The 19,518-nt window shown below is 39.3% G+C and overlaps 1 non-coding gene across 1 annotated transcript; it reads right to left on the bottom strand.

The window, feature by feature from the left end:
• Positions 1-18,980: 18,980 nt before the first annotated feature.
• Positions 18,981-19,087, bottom strand: LOC141702488 (small nucleolar RNA R71). Its single transcript, XR_012567139.1, has one exon. It is a non-coding gene; the product is annotated as a small nucleolar RNA R71 (small nucleolar RNA).
• Positions 19,088-19,518: the final 431 nt, after the last annotated feature.

Here is a 19,518-nt window from a genome sequence, read left to right as displayed (position 1 = left end):
TGTGAGTTTGTTATTATATCGTCGCATCATCTCTGAGGTTTATAACGCTTAGCTCTGATACCATTTATGTAACACCCCCAGATCCGGGGTCAGGGATCCGGGTCGTCACGGTCTTTCTTTCCACAATATCACTTCACTTAATTAATAATAAATAACCCTATGCTGTGACCCCACACTAACACACACCACAACCCGTTATAGTCTCAGAGATGAAATTGAAATAAGTACAAGTCCTTGAATCCACAATTAAGAGTTATTACAACCCAAAATGATTACTTGATAAATTTACAGTTAATTGTCATTATCTGCCACAAGTTGTAATTATACATAATTTGATTCTCAAAAGTAGAATGCCTGATCTACCAATAGATCTACCTCTGCAGCTATAGCAGCTACAACATCAACGGGAAGACGCGGGACGCTTCCCATGCGCTTGCGCTGGGTCTGCTAGAGTCTGGCCATCTTTCCTAACTGTTGTTGTGTGATGAAGAAATAAAGCAAGAGTGAGCCTTACAGCTCGCAAGATAATATATAGCGATAACAATAATACAAGTATCTAAATGGATACTTACTAGAATCTTTTATCATGTGTAAGATAATTACTTACTAGATATAAGTTTTAAAAGAAGATGAAGTTACCAATTACTTCACTATACTTATACCATTTTTAGAAATCTACTTGAACTATTATTGTTCAAAGTATAATAAGATTCACGAGGTCATCCCATAGATGAGACCACAAATAAAACTTGAAAATATTTGATCTTTGAAATATTTTGAAAAGAAATGAGTTACGAGATACTTCATTCAATGGATACACCAATAAAACTGTTTGACCCTGTCAATGCTTCGGCAACCACCCATTAGTAGCCTTTCGATCGAAATGCTACGGGTGGTGTTGTAGAATTATCCAAATGGATGATGAAATCATTACGGGAGTTTGCCGCGCCAGGAAGACCACTTACGATGATCAGTCGTAGTAGTACAACCCCACCATTTTCTACATGTAGAGGAGAACCTGTCGGATTTACTTGTCAACCGAACACTGAACTCCTAAGGAATGGACCGCCTTAGAGGAACTTCCAGGCCATTTGGGCCAATATAATAATATGGCAGGGCCGGCGCTACTCGGCCACTTACGCCACTCCTAGTTCAGATGAAATCCATGACTCTGAAACGTAAAGCTCGTCCCCACTTTCCCCAAGTAGAAACTTGTTGATACGGCTCCACTAAGAAGTCGTATCTAGTTGGAAAGGAAAACTCACCGATATTTCCCAGGCGATGCCTGTTAATGGATTAACTTGTTCCAAAAATTTTACTTCCCGAGTATTGGGTAAGTAATCAAAAACTCTTTTATCAAGACAGCAACCTTGTTGCGAATATAAAACACACCACAGAGCCGGATCCCTCAGGTTTTGAGCGAGTATTTAAATCCCCTTTGAAAGGAGGATCTTAAATATAAAAATGAGTTTTGGGATCCGCTCTAACTTTTTAAAAATCATTTTAAAGACTCGAAAACACTTTAAAGAGTGTTTGGAATAATGCTGATTTAATAAAGTAAATCAGTCTCAATAAAAGAAATATCTGGATATTATTATTTAAATAATATTTCCATAAAGAATAATCTTTATAAAAATAATTGAAGTAGAAGTTTTAAAACTCTTACTTGAATGAAAATTAAATAATCAAGGATATACTTATACAAAAATACTATCTTTATTTGAATAATCGAAAATAAGTTTGATTATCGAAACATTATTCTTTAATAAATTAAAGAATATTATTAAATAATAAGCGGAGTCATAATACCTCGAATGAATATTATAATTAATATTCATTAAATAAAATAATGGAGTCATACATCCTCAAATGAATATTCAAGTAATATTCAATAAATAATATAAAGGAGTCATAAGTCCTCGAATGAATATTCAAGATAATATTCATTAATAAAATAAAGTTATCGAATAAACCTTATTCGATTAATAGTTTGGAAAACTATAACCATATATATATATATATATATATATATATATATATATAAAATCTACTCGGGATCCTCGACTCCCGGTTTTAGAAAATGTTTTCACCTTGGGTCCCTATACTAAGGGTATATGCAAATTACCGCTATTCTCTAGCATAGGTATTATCAACTGAACCAACAGATATATATGGCAAGAATATGAAACAGGCATGCATATATACCATATCACATGCTCCAATATATTGCAAGAATTTGCTAATTAACCAACATGCATTTATCAAAAGACGATGCATATACATATATACATCACAACAACAGTATAGCGGGTAGAAAACTTGCCTGAACGACTGGGGGTGATTAAAGGCTCGGGACGAGTCTGGTAACCTATAAACAACAAGTAAGTTGGAATTAAACCAAAGTCACTTGTAAATCTATACTTTAACTAACTTAGACTCTAACGCTTGTTTTGCGCTTACTGATTCTCTTAAGTCACTCGAGTACCCTCGGCTCCACCATTTTTAATAAATTAACCATTACGAGTTTTAAGGCGATTCCTTCGCGAGTGTCTTACCAAATGCCTAACACTCTACCATAATTGTTTCATACACTAATTAACCCTTTTTGGTCTTTAACCTATGTTTCAAAGTAAGGAGAGGGGAAAAGTTTCGTTCGCGAAACGCTGTTACTTGAAACGGTCGTTTCTCCTAAACCGTATATCATAATCAAACGAACTACATATCAAAACGAAGCTCGTAACATGAACTATCTAAACATGGCAATGGTCAACATCTAGCAGGGGGTTCTCGGGTCCTAATGTTATGAACAAAAGTAGTCTAAAGTAAATCGGACATTACGACGGCTATGTTTACGCGAATTCCCAAATTTAAACCATTCAAAAACCATCACAATTCAACCTCAACCCATTCATACAACAAAAGTCCATCCTTATCACATCATAACAGCCCCAATCAATTCAATATTAACATTTATACTTATGCTTAAGCTTGAATTTAACTATACTTAAGTTCTTTTAACCAAAACAACAAGATTCACCATTCCATTTCACTACCACTCCAACTCAAACTCTAAACCACAAGCATTAAGCTACTATATCACCATAACAATCAAAATCATCTTATTATACAAAGGAATCTAGGGTTTGGAGATGATATACCTTCCTTGAAATGGTGGGAGTAGCTAGGAAGCCTTAGAAGCCTTGAGAAGTCTTAGGGATGCTTGGATCTTAAAGGAAAACAAGAAAAATTCAAGTTAAAAACTTTGAAATCACTATTCATTGTCTTCTTCATTGATTTATTGAAGAAGATTGAAAATGAAGGGGGTGCTTAACTCATAATAATAGCCATATCTATGCATAAGGATGACTAGGGAATTATCTTACCAATTTAGGAAGCTTGGATCTTGGATTTTGAAAATTTTTCCCTTTGAAATGCCAAAAAGCCGAGAGCCAAGTTCTTGGTGAAGAGAAATAGATTTTGTTTTGGTGAAAAATGATTTGTTTTGGCTTGGTTGATTTGGTTTTGTTTTTGTTTTAGTTAATTACCTATTTAACCTTGGACTTTGTGTGGTTAATAACCATCCACATCTCCTTCCTCCTTATGTCATGCTTGTGTCATGCTATGATGTCATCTTTCCCTCCTTGTCCTCTTCTCCATTGTTGGGTAACATCATCCTCTCTAATCCCTTTGATTAATTTCCTAATTGTTTGCCTAATGACCGCTGATCTGTTATACGGTTCGCTTAACCTTTCGTTTTCGTTTATCGTTTGAGGGATCATACCCGGGATCTTATTACTTAGGTTCCCTTAACCTTTCTCAATATATTATATTCCTTTTATGATGCCTCTCTTATAATCCTTTAATTTAAATCCTTTTTATCCTGTTACCTTATACTCAATTCTTTCCGTATCTAGTGGATTTCTCGGGAAAAAATTCAAAGTGTTCGGGTATTGGATTCTGACGATCTTTACATTCACTTATATGACCATGTAGAAGTACTAATAAAATCTCAGAATAATCATAACAGAACCCTACATAGTGTGGCATGAAAAGTTTCCTGCATTCAGCTAAAACACTATTCATAAGGGTTACAAAAACGTTGAAAATTTTGGGGGTTAGTACAGTCTCGGCCTCGCTTAAAAAGTGATTCGGCGTCCCGGAATTCAAATAGAAAACAAATGGTGGTACTTTTCTAGGCATTGCGCTCTCGGTAGGTTCCAAGTTGATTCTTCTACATTATGAATTCTAGCGCCATAGTACTGCTGACTACTTGATGCACTTTGTTCGGGCGAAGCAGAAAAGCCTGCTCCTTCATTATCTATAATCCTTACTGGCTTCTCCACGTAAGTCAGATCTGGTTGCATATCCACCTGCTCGTACTCCACTATGTGTCTGGCATCCCGATGATACTTCCTTAGCATTGACACATGGAACACATTATGAACTTGTTGCAAGTTAGGGGGTAAGGCTAGCTCGTAAGCTAACTTTCCAATCCGTCTTAATATCTCAAAAGGTCCAATGTATCTTGGGCTTAGTTTTCCTTTCTTTCCGAACCTCATTAATCCCTTCCAAGGGGATACCTTTAGCAGTACTAAGTCCCCTACTTCATATTCCTTGTCCTTTCGGGCTAGGTCTGCATATTTCTTCTGTCTGTCTTGGGCTGCTACAAGCCGTCCTCTGATAAGATCCACTATGTCTTTGGTCCTTTGGACCACTTCGGGTCCGAGCATCTTCCGCTCTCCTACTTCATCCCAGTATAAGGGAGATCGACACCTTCTTCCGTACAGGGCCTCATAAGGCGGCATTCCGATGCTAGCATGAAAGCTATTGTTATAAGAAAAACTCGATCAACGGAAAGTGATCATCCAACTTCCTTTAAGGTCTATTGCACAGACTCTCAACATATCTCTAGTGTCTGGATGGTCCTTTCACTCTGCCCATCCGTCTTGGGATGGTACGCGGTACTCATATTTAACTTGGTCCCCGCACATTCTTGAAACTCTCGTCCAAAATCTGGAGTTGAACCGGGGTCTCGGTCTAAGACAATGGACGCTGGGACTCCATGTTGCGTCACTATTTCCTTAAGGTAATGTCCACCAGTCTATCGACTGTGTATTCTCTCATTGATAGGAATGAAAGGAGCTGACTTTGTCAGTCGGTGTCTATAATTACCATATGCGTCATGATTGGCTTTCGTCCTTGGCAAGCCTACAACAAAATCCATCGCTATCATGTTCCCATTTCCACTCGGAATCTCAGGGGTCGTAAAAGTCCACTGGGTCTCTGATGCTCTGCCTTAACTCTTGGCAAGTCAAACATTTGATTACCCATTCTGCTACGTCCCTCTTCATGTTGGGCCACCAGTAATATTCCTTCAAATCCCTATACATCTTGGTACTTCCCGGGTGAATGGAATACCTTGAACTATGGCTTTCAATCCAAAATCTCATCTTTAAGCTCTTGAACATTTGGAACCCAAATCCGGTAGGAATACCTCATTATCCCCTTATTGTCCCTCTCAGTATGGATCTCTTCTCCAGTCATTGACTCTCTGCCCTCCTTCATCATTTTTTTTGGCATAATCTAATCTTTCCAATAACTCTGGCTGCATTGAGATCTCAAAAAGCTTTTTCAGTTCCGGTTCCGATTACCTTTACTTCTATTTCCATTCTCTCAAAAATCCCTTATTAATTCTTCTGAAGTCGTTATCATTCTGAGTCTTTCCTTTCTACTAAGGGCGTACAGCCACCACATTGGCTTTCCCCGGATGATAGAGAATCTCACAATCATAGTCCTTGATTAGTTCTAACCATCTCCTCTGGCGCATGTTGAACTCTTTCTGCGTAAATATGTACTTGAGGCTCTTATGGTCTGTGAAAATCTCGTACTTCTCTCCATACAAGTAGTGCCTCCAAATTTTTAAGGCAATATCATTGCCGCGAGCTCAAGGTCATGAGTAGGATATCTAATCTCGTATTCCTTCAGTTGTCTCGACGCATACGCAATCACCTTACCGTGCTGCTAAGCACACATCCTAATCCTTTGTGCGACGCGTCACTATATATCACAAAATCTCCTTTTCCGTCCGGCAATGGCCTAACACCGGGGCCGTTACCAACCTTTTCTTTAATTCCTGAAAACTGTTCTCACATTTCTCTGTCCATTCAAAATTCTCTGTCTTACGAGTAAGTCGTGTCAAAGGGGCTGCGATCTTCGCAAAGTCCTGTACAAATCTATGATAGTAGCCGGCCAATCCTATGAAACTCCTTACCTCTGTGGGTGTGGTTGGCCTTTCCCAATTTGAGACCGCCTCTATCTTGGAGGGGTCGACCAATACTCCTTCTTTATTGATCACATGTCCTAAAAACTGTACTTCATTCCGCCAGAATTCACACTTCGAGAATTGGCAAATAACTGTTCCTCTCTGAGTATTCCTAGAGCTATCCTCAAATGCTCTGCATGTTCTGCCTCAGTCCTGGAGTAGATCAAAATATCATCGATAAAAACTATCACACACTTGTCCAAGTACTTCTTAAATACTCTATTCATTAAATCCATGAAAGCCGCTAGGGGCGTTGGTTAATCCAAAGGACATTACCAAGAACTCATAATGCCCATACCTGGTACGAACGCTGTCTTGGAAATATCTTCGGGTTTAATCTTTAGTTGGTGATATCCAGTTCTCAGGTCGATCTTGGAAAAATAAACAACATCCTTTAGCTGGTCAAACAGATCGTCTATTCTAGGTAATGGGTACCTGTTCTTTATGGTTAGCTTGTTCAACTCTCGATAGTCGATGCACAGCCTCATGCTCCCATCTTTCTTCTTAACAAATAAAACTGGTGCTCCCCACGGAGACACACTGGGTCTTATCATACCCTTATCCAAGAGTTCCTGCAATTGGATAGCTAATTCCTTCATTTCTAACGGGGCTAACCGGTAAGGTGCTTTTGAAACTGGCGCCGTCCCTGGGGCCAATTCAATAGCAAATTCAATCACTCTATCGGGTGGATAATCCCGGAAGGTCTTGTGGGAATACGTCTTCAAATTCATTGACTACCTGAATATCTTGTAAGTTGGGCACCTCCTTCTTCGTGTCCACCACATAGGCTAGGTAAGCCTCATTTCCTTTTCGTAGCATCCTTCTGGCCTGGGCCATAGTCAAAAATTTATGTGTCTGCCTCTTTCCTCTAAATATAACTTCTTTCTTTCCTGGGATATTTAACTTAACTTTCTTCCCTTTACAGTCTATCTGAGCATCATTGCTAGATAGCCAGTCCATTCCCAAAATTACATCAAACTCCCCTAATTTAAAAGGGATCAGATCAACACTAAAAGATTGTTCCCCTATACCTATCTCACATGCTGGGTGAATTCTGGTTAACAGGAATAATTTGCATGATTGGCTATTTCTACTTGTAAGGGTTCTATCAAGGGTTCAGCCTTAAGTCTTAATTTACCGCGCAAAGTACCTTGATATAAAAGATTTAGTTGCTCCGGAATCAAATAAATCGTTTGCACTGACTAAATTTAGAGAAAGGGGTACCTGCTAATCACATCTGAATCTTTCATAGCATCCTGGACTATCATGTTGAAAGTCCTTGCATTAGGTGGCTTATTGGAGGCAGCCCTGCTGGCTCCTGAAGCTGCTGTTTGTTCATTGGGCAGTTCCCTCCTCCAATGACCCGGGCGTCCACACAGATGACAATTGGTGGTTGGAATGACGGCAGGGGCTGACGAAGGGCATTTGTGAGAATAGTGGCCCACTTGGCCCACAGTTAAAGCAGGTTACTGGCTTTCCCTTATATTCCCCAGAATGCATTCTTCCACAAGTTGTTACAGGTTGGAATGGGGGTCGAGACTGGTTGGAATAGGACATTCTTGACTTCTGGCCGCTCTGGCTCACATTCATGCCCATTGGCCGCTTAAACCCCGTGTTCCTTCCCGGTAGGGACACTGCTCCTCGATTAAATCTAGTTGGAAAGCTCCTTCCTGCGGAACCTCCACCCATGCTCATACTTTTCCTCTTTATTCCCTTCTTCTCCCTTTCCTTCTGAATCTATTCACTTCCGGCTTCTACAATCGTTGCCTTTTGCACCAGAGTGGCATAGTCCGTAAGCTCAAGGATTGCCACCCTATTCCGAATCCACGGTTTCAGTCCCTGCTGAAACCTCCTCGCTTTCTTTTCCTCGGTGCTCACAAATTCCGGCACAAACCTTGATAACTCAGTAAATTTCGCTTCGTACTCTGCTACAGACAAGTTATTCTGCTTTAGCTCCAAGAACTTGAGCTCCATCTGGTTTTCCATAAACCTCGGAAAATACTTTCCCAGAAATACTGACTGAAACCTCTCCCAGGTTATGATAGCATCTGTCTCCATGTTTTTCTTGGCCTCCCACCGGTAGTTAGCCTCTCCTTTCAGAAGGTAGGTAGCAAATACAGTCTTCTGTGCCTCATCGATACTCAGAATCTCAAAGGATTTCTCTATTTCCTTTAACCATGCCCTTGCCTCAACTGGGTCGGCTGATCCGTGGAACTCAGGGGGCTTAAGGGACTTAAAAGCCCTGTAAGAGTTTGCCACAGCATTGTTATTTCCTTGAGGGGGTGGGTTGGGTTGACGTTCCAAGTTCTGCCTTAGAGTTGCATGAACTGGCCCATGGGATCCATGCCTGGGTTTGAAACTGGTTGCTCAACCTTAGTTTCTCCTTCTTCAGCCTCTATCTCAAATCCCTCAACATCATATATTTCCTCTTCCTCTTCATACAGGGAGTCATCCTGTTCCACATAATCCTCATCTTCCTCTTCACTATATTTCTGGTTTCTATTGTCCTGATTATGACTTCCCTGGTCCTCAGATCCAGGGTTCGCCCTAGTTCCAATCTTTCTTGGCGGCATGATTCTGATAAAAAATATTATTGGGAAATTCAACGTTAGGTCACAATCATATACAACATTGTGACTTGCACAGCTCTTATAATAGGGAGAACGTATATCGCAATTCTATTATTTTATGACAGTTCTAATAAGAAGTGCAGTAATAATAATGATAAGAACAGTGATCTCGTCACTAAGGAACTGAACCGAAAGGAAACAAATATATACATAATGCGAGAAATACATAGTTTGATCTGGTCAAAAGTACAACAGTGCTACAGCCATCTGTCCCAAAAGTGATACACAAGAGTCTATCTGTCTAGTCAGAAAAAGGGATGCTATATACAAGTCAACTATCCCGGAAAATTGGCTCTTACTAAGGCCTCGACTAACTAGACAACTAGACAACTAGACTATTCCATCATCAATCCTGAATCACACACCGGAGCGGGTCAGCTCCCATACCCTTTCCATCGCATGACGGAAGATATAGTCGGCCTGCCGCCTGGAGATCCTACCATGCCTGTCCTCCTGGAGCGATCTGAGCCTCGCTCGGGACGTGAGCTCTATCCCCGTAAGCTCCCTCCTCAAGGATCGGGGTATAGAAGCCCTAGTCTCATAAGCTCGGGTACGCCTACCCGCCCTCTCCGCATCCAACTCCCTCCTGGCCTCATCCAGTCGGGCCTCAGCAACAGCCACTCGGGTCCTCAGTACATCCTCTGAGCGGTCCTCCTCATCTGAAATAGCAATGACCTCTGTCTCTGACTCCTCTGAGGGGTCCTCTTCATCCTCCTTCATCTCAGGCTCCTCCTGATCCTCAACATCTAGCAGTGCCTCATCATGCTCACGCTCGAACATCTCAGGGTCCTCTATCTCAGGCGCCTACACATTAAACGAGCTAAGTTACTATCATGATACTTATAAGGGTTCCCGTAAGGGTTTTAACTGTCAGCACTACTTTAAGTAGTCCGACCATGAACTTGGCAAGAGTTCTTATTATCTTTGTGAGTTTATTATTATATCGTCGCATCATCTCTGAGGTTTATAACGCTTAGCTCTGATACCATTTCTGTAACACCCCCAGATCCGGGGTCAGGGATCCGGGTCGTCAAGGTCTTTCTTTCCACAATATCACTTCACTTAATTAATAAATAACCTTATGCTGTGACCCCACACTAACACACACCACAACCTGTTATAGTCTCAGAGATGAAATTGAAATAAGTACAAGTCCTTGAATCCACAATTAAAAGTTATTACAACCCAAAATGATTACTTGATAAATTTACAGTTAATTGCCATTATCTGCCACAAGTTATAATTATACATAATTAATTCTCAAAAGTAGAATGCCTGATCTACCAATAGATCTACCTCTGCAGCTATAGCAGCTACAACATCAACGGGAAGATGCGGGACGCTTCCCACGCGCTTGCGCTGGGTCTGCTGCAGTCTGGCCATCTTTCCTAACTGTTGTTGTGTGATGAAGAAATAAAGCAAGAGTGAGCCTTACAGCTCGCAAGATAATATATAGTGATAACAATAATACAAGTATCTAAATGGATACTTACTAGAATTCTTTATCATGTGTAAGGTAATTACTTACTGGATATAAGTTTTAAAAGAAGATGAAGTTACCAATTACTTCACTATACTTATACCATTTTTAGAAATCTACTTGAACTACTACTGTTCAAAGTATAATAAGATTCACGAGGTCATCCCATAGATGAGGCCACAAATAAAACTTGAAAATATTTGATCTTTGAAATATTTTGAAAAGAAATGAAGTTACGAGATACTTCATTCAATGGATACACCAATAAAATTGTTTGACCCTGTCAATGCTTCGGCAACCACCCATTAGTAGCCTTTCGATCGAAATGCTACGGGTAGTGTTGCAGAATTATCCAAATGGATGATAAACTCATTACGGGAGTTTGCCGCGCCAGGAAGACCACTTACGATGATCAGTCGTAGTAGTACAACCCCACCATTTTCTACATGTAGAGGAGAACCTGTCGGATTTACTTGTCAACCGAACACTGAACTCCTAAGGAATGGACCGCCTTAGCGGAACTTCCAGGCCATTTGGGCCAATATAATAATACGGCTGGCCCGGCGCTACTCGGCCACTTACGCCACTCCTAGTTCAGATGAAATCCATGACTCTGAAACGTAAAGCTCGTCCCCACTTTCCCCAAGTAGAAACTTGTTGATATGGCTCCACCAAGAAGTCGTATCTAGTTGGAAAGGAAAACTCACCGATATTTCCCAGGCGATGTCTGTTAATGGATTAACTTGTTCCAAGAATTTTACTTCCCGAGTATTGGGTAAGTAATCAAAAACTCTGTTATCAAGACAGCAACCTTGTTGCGAATATAAAACACACCACAAAGCCGGATCCCTCAGGTTTTGAGCGAGTATTTAAATCCCCTTCGAAAGGAGGATCTTAAACATAAAAATGAGTTTTGGGATCCGCTCTAACTTTTAAAAATCATTTTAAAGACTCGAAAACACTTTAAAAAGTGTTTGGAATAATGCTGATTTAATAAAGTAAATCAGTCTCAATAAAAAGAAATATCTGGATATTATTATTTAAATAATATTTCCATAAAGAATAATCTTTATAAAAATAATTGAAGTAGAAGTTTTAAAACTCTTACTTGAATGAAAATTAAATAATCAAGGATATACTTATACAAAAGTACTATCTTTATTTGAATAATCGAAAATAAGTTTGATTATCGAAACATTATTCTTTAATAAATTAAAGAATATTATTAAATAATAAGCGGAGTCATAATACCTCGAATGAATATTATAATTAATATTCATTAAATAAAATAACGGAGTCATACATCCTCAAATGAATATTCAAGTAATATTCAATAAATAATATAAAGGAGTCATAAGTCCTCGAATGAATATTCAAGATAATATTCATGAATAAAATAAAGTTATCGAATAAACCTTATTCGATTAATAGTTTTGAAAACTATAACCATATATATATATATAAATATATATATATCAAATCTACTCGGGGTCCTCAACTCCCGGTTTTTAGAAAATGTTTTCACCTTTGGGTCCCTATACTAAGGGTATATGCAAATTACCGCTATTCTCTAGCATAGGTATTATCAACTGAATCAACAAATATATATAGCAAGAATACGAAACAGGCATGCATATGTACCATATCACATGCTACAATATATCGCAAGAATTTGCTAATATAACCATCATGCATCTACTACAAGATAATGCATATACAAGCGTATACATCACAATAACAGTATAACGGATAGAAAACTTGCCTGAGCGACTGGGGGTGATAAAAGGCTCGGGACGAGTCTGGTAACCTATAAACAACAAGTAAGTTGGAATTAAACCAAAGTCACTTGTAAATCTATACTTTAACTAACTTAGACTCTAACGCTTGTTTTGCGCTTACTGATTCTCTTAAGTCACTCGAGTACCCTCGGCTCCACCATTTTTAATAAATTACCCATTACGGGTTTTAAGGCGATTCTTTCGCGGGTGTCTTACCAACTGCCTAGCACTCTTACCATAATTGTTTCATACATTAATTAACCCTTTTTGGTCTTTAACCTATGTTTCAAAGTAAGGCGAGGGGAAAAGTTTCGTTCGCGAAACGCCGTTACATGAAACAGTCGTTTCTCCTAAACCGTATATCAGAATCAAATGAACTACATATCAAAACGAAGCTCGTAACATGAACTATCTAAACATGGCAATGGTCAACATCTAGAAGGGGGTTCTCGGGTCCTAATGTTATGAACAAAAGCAGTCTAAAGTAAATCGGACATTACAACGGCTATGTTTACGCGATTTCCCAAATTTAAACCATTCAAAAACCATCACAATTCAACGTCAACCCATTGATACAACCAAAGTCCATCCTTATCACATCATAACAGCCCCAATCAATTCAATATTAACATTTATACTTATGCCTAAGCTTGAATTTAACTATACTTAAGTTCTTTTAACCAAAACAACAAGATTCACCATTCCATTTCACTACCACTCCAACCCAAACTCTAAACCACAAGCATTAAGCTACTTTATCACCATAATAATCAAAATCATCTTATTATACAAAGGAATCTAGGGTTTGGAGATGATATGCCTTCCTTGAAGTGGTGGGAGTAGCTAGGAAGCCTTAAGAAGCCTTGAGAAGTCTTAGGGATGCTTGGATCTTAAAGGAAAACAAGAAAAATTCAAGTTAAAAATTTTGAAATCACTATTCATTGTCTTCTTCATTGATTTATTGAAGAAGATTGAGAATGAATGGGGTGCTTAAACTCATGATATAGCCATAACTATGCATAAGGATGATTAGGGAATTATCTTACCAATTTAGGAAGCTTGGATCTTGGATTTTGAAAATTTTTCCCTTTGAAATGCCAAAAAGCCGAGAGCAAGTTCTTGGTGAAGAGAAATAGATTTTTGTTTTGGTGAAAAATGATTTTTATTTGGCTTGGTTGATTTGGTTTTGTTTTTGTTTTAGTTAATTACCAATTTAACCTTGATTTTGTGTGGTTAATATTCCACCACATTTCCTTCCTTCCCATGTCATGCTTATGTCATGCTATGATGTCATCTTTCCCTCCTTGTCCTCTTCTCATTGGTTGGGTGACATCATCCTCTCTAATCCCTTTGATTAACTTCCTAATTGTTTGCCTAATGACCGCTAATCTGTTACACGGTTCGCTTAACTTTCGTTTTCGTTTATCGTTTGAGGGATCATACCCGGGATCTTATTACTTAGGTTCCCTTAACCTTTCTCAATATATTATATTCCTTTTATGATCCTCTCTTATAATCCTTTAATTTAAATCCTTTTTATCCTGTTACCTTATACTCAATTCTTTCCGTATCTAGTGGATTTCCGGGAAAAATCAAAGTGTTCAGTATTGGATTCTGACGATCTTTACATACACTTATATACCATGTAGAGTACTAATTAAAATCTCAGAATATCCATAACAGAACCCCTACATAGTGTGGCATGAAAAGTTTTCTCGTTCAGCTAAAAACACTATTCATAAGGGTTACAAAAAGTTCAAAATTTTGGGGGTTATATAGGTGTCCTATGGTCTCATATCTTGGGTTTGCCTCCCAAGAAGCGCTTCTTTTACGTCATTAGCTTGATGTAGAGTAATGCGATCAAGTTGACAATAAAACGACACTAACCACTTCACGGTTTGTCGTATTCCCATAATAGTGCTTCAATCTCTGACCATTTACTTTGAATTCTTGGCCCGAATCGTTCTCAAAATTTCCACCGCTCCATGTGGAAACACAGTTTTGACGATAAATGGTCCAGACCACCTTGATTTCAACTTTTCCAGGAAAAAGTCAGAGAGAAGAGTTGAATAGAAGAACTTGTTGCCCCGACACAAATGACATAGGCGATAGCTTCCTGTCATGCCACCTTTTTACCTTTTCCTTGTACATTTTGTTGTTTTCGTACGCTTGAAGTCGAAATTCATCAAGTTCATTTAACTGAAGCATTCGCTTCTTCCCAGCTGCATTTAGATCAAGGTTTAACTTCTTCAATGCCCAATAAGCCTTATGCTCAAGCTCCCCAGGTAAATGACATCCATCACCATAGACAAGTTGAAACAGGGACATCCCAAGTGGAGTCTTGTATGTTGTTCTATAAGCCCAACAGCTTCATCGAGCTTCAAAGACCAATCTTTCCTTGACGGAAAAATGACTTTCTCTAGAATACGATTGATCTCTCTATTAGACACTTCAGCTTGACCATTAGTTTGTGGATGATAGGCAGTACCAATGCGATGATTCATATTGTAGCTTTGCATCATAGAAGTGAACTTACGATTGCAAAAATGCGACCCTTCATCACTATGATAACTCGTGGCGTTCCAAACCTTGTGAATATCTGCTTATAAAGAAAACTCAACACTACCTTTGCATCATTAGTCGGTAGAGCTTTGACTTCTACCCATTTCGGGACATAATCGATTGTCAGTAACATGTACTAATTATTGCAGGACGAGATAAATGGTCCCATGAAATCGATTCCCCAAACATCGAAGACCTCAACTTCAAGCATCACATTTAAAGGCATCTCATCCTTTTTGGTAAGATTACCAACTATTTGGCAATTATCACACCTTAAAACAAACTGATGTGCATCCTTAAACAACGTAGGCCAAAAAAACCTGCTTGAAGAATACGAGCTGCTATCTTTTCACCACCATAATGTCCACCATAAACTGTGGAATGACAGTCTTGTAATATCCCCTCTGTCTCACAGAATGGGATATATCTCCTGATGATCTGGTCAGCTTCTTGTCTAAACAAATATGGTTCATCTCACATGTACCACTTCACCTTATGCAAAAATTTCTTCTTTTGAGCCGTATTCATATTAGGAGGCATTATATTAATAACAAGATAATTCACAATGTCTGTGAACCATGGCTCTTCCTCTTGAATTGCGAACACCCTGCTCATCCAGAAAAGATTCATTGATCAATGCCTTATCATGTGAAGTAGAATCGGGATTTTCCAATCTAGAGAGATGGTCAGCTACTTGATTTTCAATACCTTTTCGATCCTTGATCTCTAACTCGAATTCCTGTAGCAAGAGAATCCAACGAATAAGTCTAGGCTTCGAATCCTTCTTTGAGACCAGATAGCGGATGGCAGCGTGATCAGTGAACACTGTCACCTTTGTCCCAAGTTGATAAGATCGAAATTTTTCGAAACCAAAAACTATTGCCAAGAGCTCCTTCTCAGTAGTGGTGTAGTTCAGTTGGGCTCCATTTAGCGTCTTGCTAGCATAGTAGACCACTATAAAGATATTAGTCTTTCGCTGCCCAAGAACTGCTCCCACTGTATAACCACTTGCATCACACATCATTTCAAAAGGTTCTTTCCAATCAGATGTCGTAATAACTGGTGCGGTGATTAAAATCTTCTTGAGAGTCTCGAATGTTGCCAAGCATTCATGATCAAATTTGAAAGGCACATCTTTCTCGAGCAAGTTGAACAACAGCTTAGATATCTTAGAGAAGTCCTTGATAAAACGTCGATAAAAACCCGCATGACCAAGGAAAGCTACGGATTCCTTCATAGAAATAGGTGGCGGAAGATTTTCAATGACGCCCACCTTGGCTTTATCCACCTCAAGACCTTTAATAGAGACCTTGTGCCAAGAATGATGCCTTGCTGCACCATGAAGTGACATTTTTCCCAATTGAGCACCAGATTGGTTTCCGCACACCTTTGAGCACCAATAGAAGATTATTCAAGCATTCATCATATGAATGTCCAAAGATAGAGAAGTCATCCATGAACACTCTGATTATTATTTCCACTCATATCAGAGAATATGGCCATCATACATCTCTGAAAAGTGGTAGGTGTACCACATAAGCCAAAAGAAACTCTGCGAAAAGAAAACGTGCCGAATGGAACAAGTGAAAGTAGTCTTCTCTGATCTTTTGGTGCAATACAAATCTGATTATTTCCTGAATAGCCGTCCACAAGACAATAATACTCATGACCAACCAACCTGTCAAGCATTTGATCAATAAATAGAAGAGGGAAGTGATCCTTCCTCGTGGCTTTAATCAACTTTCTGTAGTCCATGCATACCCTACATCATGTGACTGTTCGAGGTGGGGATGAGATCGTTCTTCTCATTTGCTACCACAGTAATACCTCCTTTCTTAGGTACACATTGCACGGGGCTCACCCAAGAACTGACAGAAATAGGATATATAATTCCTGCATCCAGCCACTTTAGAATTTCTTTCTTCACCACTTCTTTCATGATAGGATTAAGCCTTCGCTATTGCTCAACAGTTGGCTTGCTACCTTCCTCTAGCAGAATTTTATGCATGCAGTACGAAGGGTTGATCCCTTTTATATCTCCTATAGTCCATCCGATGGCCGATTTGAATTCTCTCAAAATCCTCAAGAGCTTGTTGATAAGTAACATTTTATACCACTTAGAACGTCTTATAATGGCTTGAATTGATGTCTTGAAATCAAGTATTTTATGTATTTGATGCATTTTTCTAGTGTTTGTGCATTTTGGGTATTACTTGCATTTGTGGGGAGATTTCATCAAGAATAAGCCTTAGTATGTGCTTGGCATTGCAAGTGGGAAGTTAGGAGCAGAATTCAGCGAAGAACGGGAGCAGAAAAATGAATTTTCCAGAAAGGTGTTGGGCGCCCGCTCAGCCTAGCTGAGCGGACCGCTCAGGAAGCTGGGCGCCCGCTCAGGATTGCTGAGCGGCCGCTCAGGGGCGTAAATTTTAATTCTGATTTTTAGACTCCTGGTTCGGCTGGACTTCCAACTTCTGAGATAGCTGGGTTTATAGGGCTTCTATATAAGTAGTTTTCAGAGACGTTTCACGTGTGTTGAATCGTGGTATTAATCAGGAGCAAGGAGAAAAGGAAAAGACCGTTTTAGCGCATCGTAACGAAGAGGAAGCATATTTTTCTTATGATTCTTTATTCATTGTAACAGTGGATGCTAGTTTTCTTTACTTTGAACCTATTTACTCTTGTGACGTACTCTGGTTTAATATAAGTAGTTTTATTAATTATTCTCGTGTGTTATTATCATGTTTTTCATATGAAGCCATGGTGAAGATGAGTTCAATCATGGGCTAATCATGATCATGGGGTCGTAACAGATTTACTATGGAATTTTTTAGTTAGTTTTTTAATACCTTAGTGTGTGATGATTGTATGATATCTAGTATTGGTTGTGCTTATTCGTCTTATGTGTGTCGCGAACATATAAGATAGGGTGTTAATCTCTTGTGAAGTGACGGTGGATCTTGAGATTTAGAACTTGCCATGCTAGCATAGGTTCATGTATGTGTATACATGATTAGTGGGTAACTCTAACCGTTTTACTTGCCCTGTGTGATCATAAGGAATAACTTGTGCTTAAATCGTTATGTTGTCAAATTCTGTAGACGTATAGGGTCCTCAACATAATTGATGACTATTCAACTTCTATCTTAATTGTGGATGTTTGGTAGAATGGTATTAGTACAATGAAAGTTGGCTTTTATCATTTTCGTGTTGTTCGATTAATTTCGTCACCGTTACATGCTAAGGGTAATAACAATAACTATTGCAGGAAGTAGTAATGAAGTTATGATCTCATGTGTGTTTAATATTGTTAATTCAAGTGTCAATTAACTGTTTAATTCTCGTAGTTAATTCTAGTTAATAATTAGTTAATCAAAATCTACATGTTATTGTCTTGACATTGAGAAGTATTATAGATTGATGAGTAAGTGTTAATTGAACATAATTAGTCTGAGTCTCTGTGGGAACGAACTACAAAGTATTCTATATTACTTGCAAACGCGTATACTTGCGTGTATTATTAGCGTGTGTTTTCTGCCTTAACAAGTTTTTTTGGCGCCGCTGCCGGGGAACTCGGCGTATTTGTTTAGTTTATGTACTTACCATTAGTGGTCATTAGGACTCATTGATTAAGATGTGTTACTAATTGTTTCCGGTTGTGTTTCAGGTACTTTAGCGAGCGTTTATGCAAACACGTTCTCGTACTAGCAAGAGGACTTTAGATACGGCTGAGGAGATGGACGAAGTTCTTGATATTCCGGAGAGAAGATAGATTTTGAAGATTCGGATAACGAGAGCGAGCAGAAAGAACCAGTAATCATGGGTGATCGTATAGTTCTGGAAGATCCAGCTCTTATGGACTTTTCTCGGCCTAAATTAATGACACTCAGTCAAGCATCCTTCATCCGGCTATTCAGGCTAACACTTTTGAAATCAAGTCGGGCACTATTCAGATGGTGCAGAATTCTGTTTCTTTCGGAGGTGCTGCTACTGAAGACCCTAACATGCACATCAGGAATTTTGTTGAGATCTGTAGTACCTTCAAATATAACGGTGTGACTGATGAGGCTATCAAGCTGAGGCTTTCCCATTCTCTCTGAGGGATAAATCTAGGGACTGGTTACATTCTGAACCAGCTGGGGTCCATCACTACTTGGCAAGAACTTGCGCAAAAGTTTCTGGTAAAGTATTATCCAATGGCGAAGACTGCAGCTATGAGGAGTGCTCTTACTCAGTTTGCGCAGCAGCCTACAGAATCTATGTGGGAAGCTTGGGAGCGCTACAAGGAGATGTTGAGAAAGTGTCCACATCATGGTATGCCTGATTGGATGGTGATCACTGGTTTCTATAATGGTTTGGGGGCCCAATCTCGGCCCATGCTCGATGCAGCAGCTGGAGGCGCCTTGTGGGCCCAAAGCTATATTGAGGCTTATAATCTTATTAAGACTATGGCTGCAAATGAGCATCAAAACCCAACTCAAGGATGATGCATGGGAAGGTAGCGGGTATTCTGGAAGTTGATGCAGCTACAGCTATTGCAGCGCAGCTCCAAGCGCTGTCTTTGAAGGTTGATTCTCTAACCACCTATGGAGGTAAATCAGATAGCTATGGTCTGTGAACTTTGTGCAGGTTTCTCATGCCACGAATCAGTGTTCTCTTGTCAATGAATCTGTTCAGTATGTGAATAATTATCAGCGACCGCAGCAGCCTGTGCCAGCTATATCATCCTAACAACAGAATTCATCCCAA

The sequence above is a fragment of the Apium graveolens genome, unplaced genomic scaffold (genome assembly GCF_009905375.1).
Source record: "Apium graveolens cultivar Ventura unplaced genomic scaffold, ASM990537v1 ctg5210, whole genome shotgun sequence".
Lineage (NCBI taxonomy): Eukaryota > Viridiplantae > Streptophyta > Magnoliopsida > Apiales > Apiaceae > Apium > Apium graveolens.
Note: the sequence above shows the minus strand (reverse complement) of the source record. Positions and strands in the feature narration are given on the sequence as shown.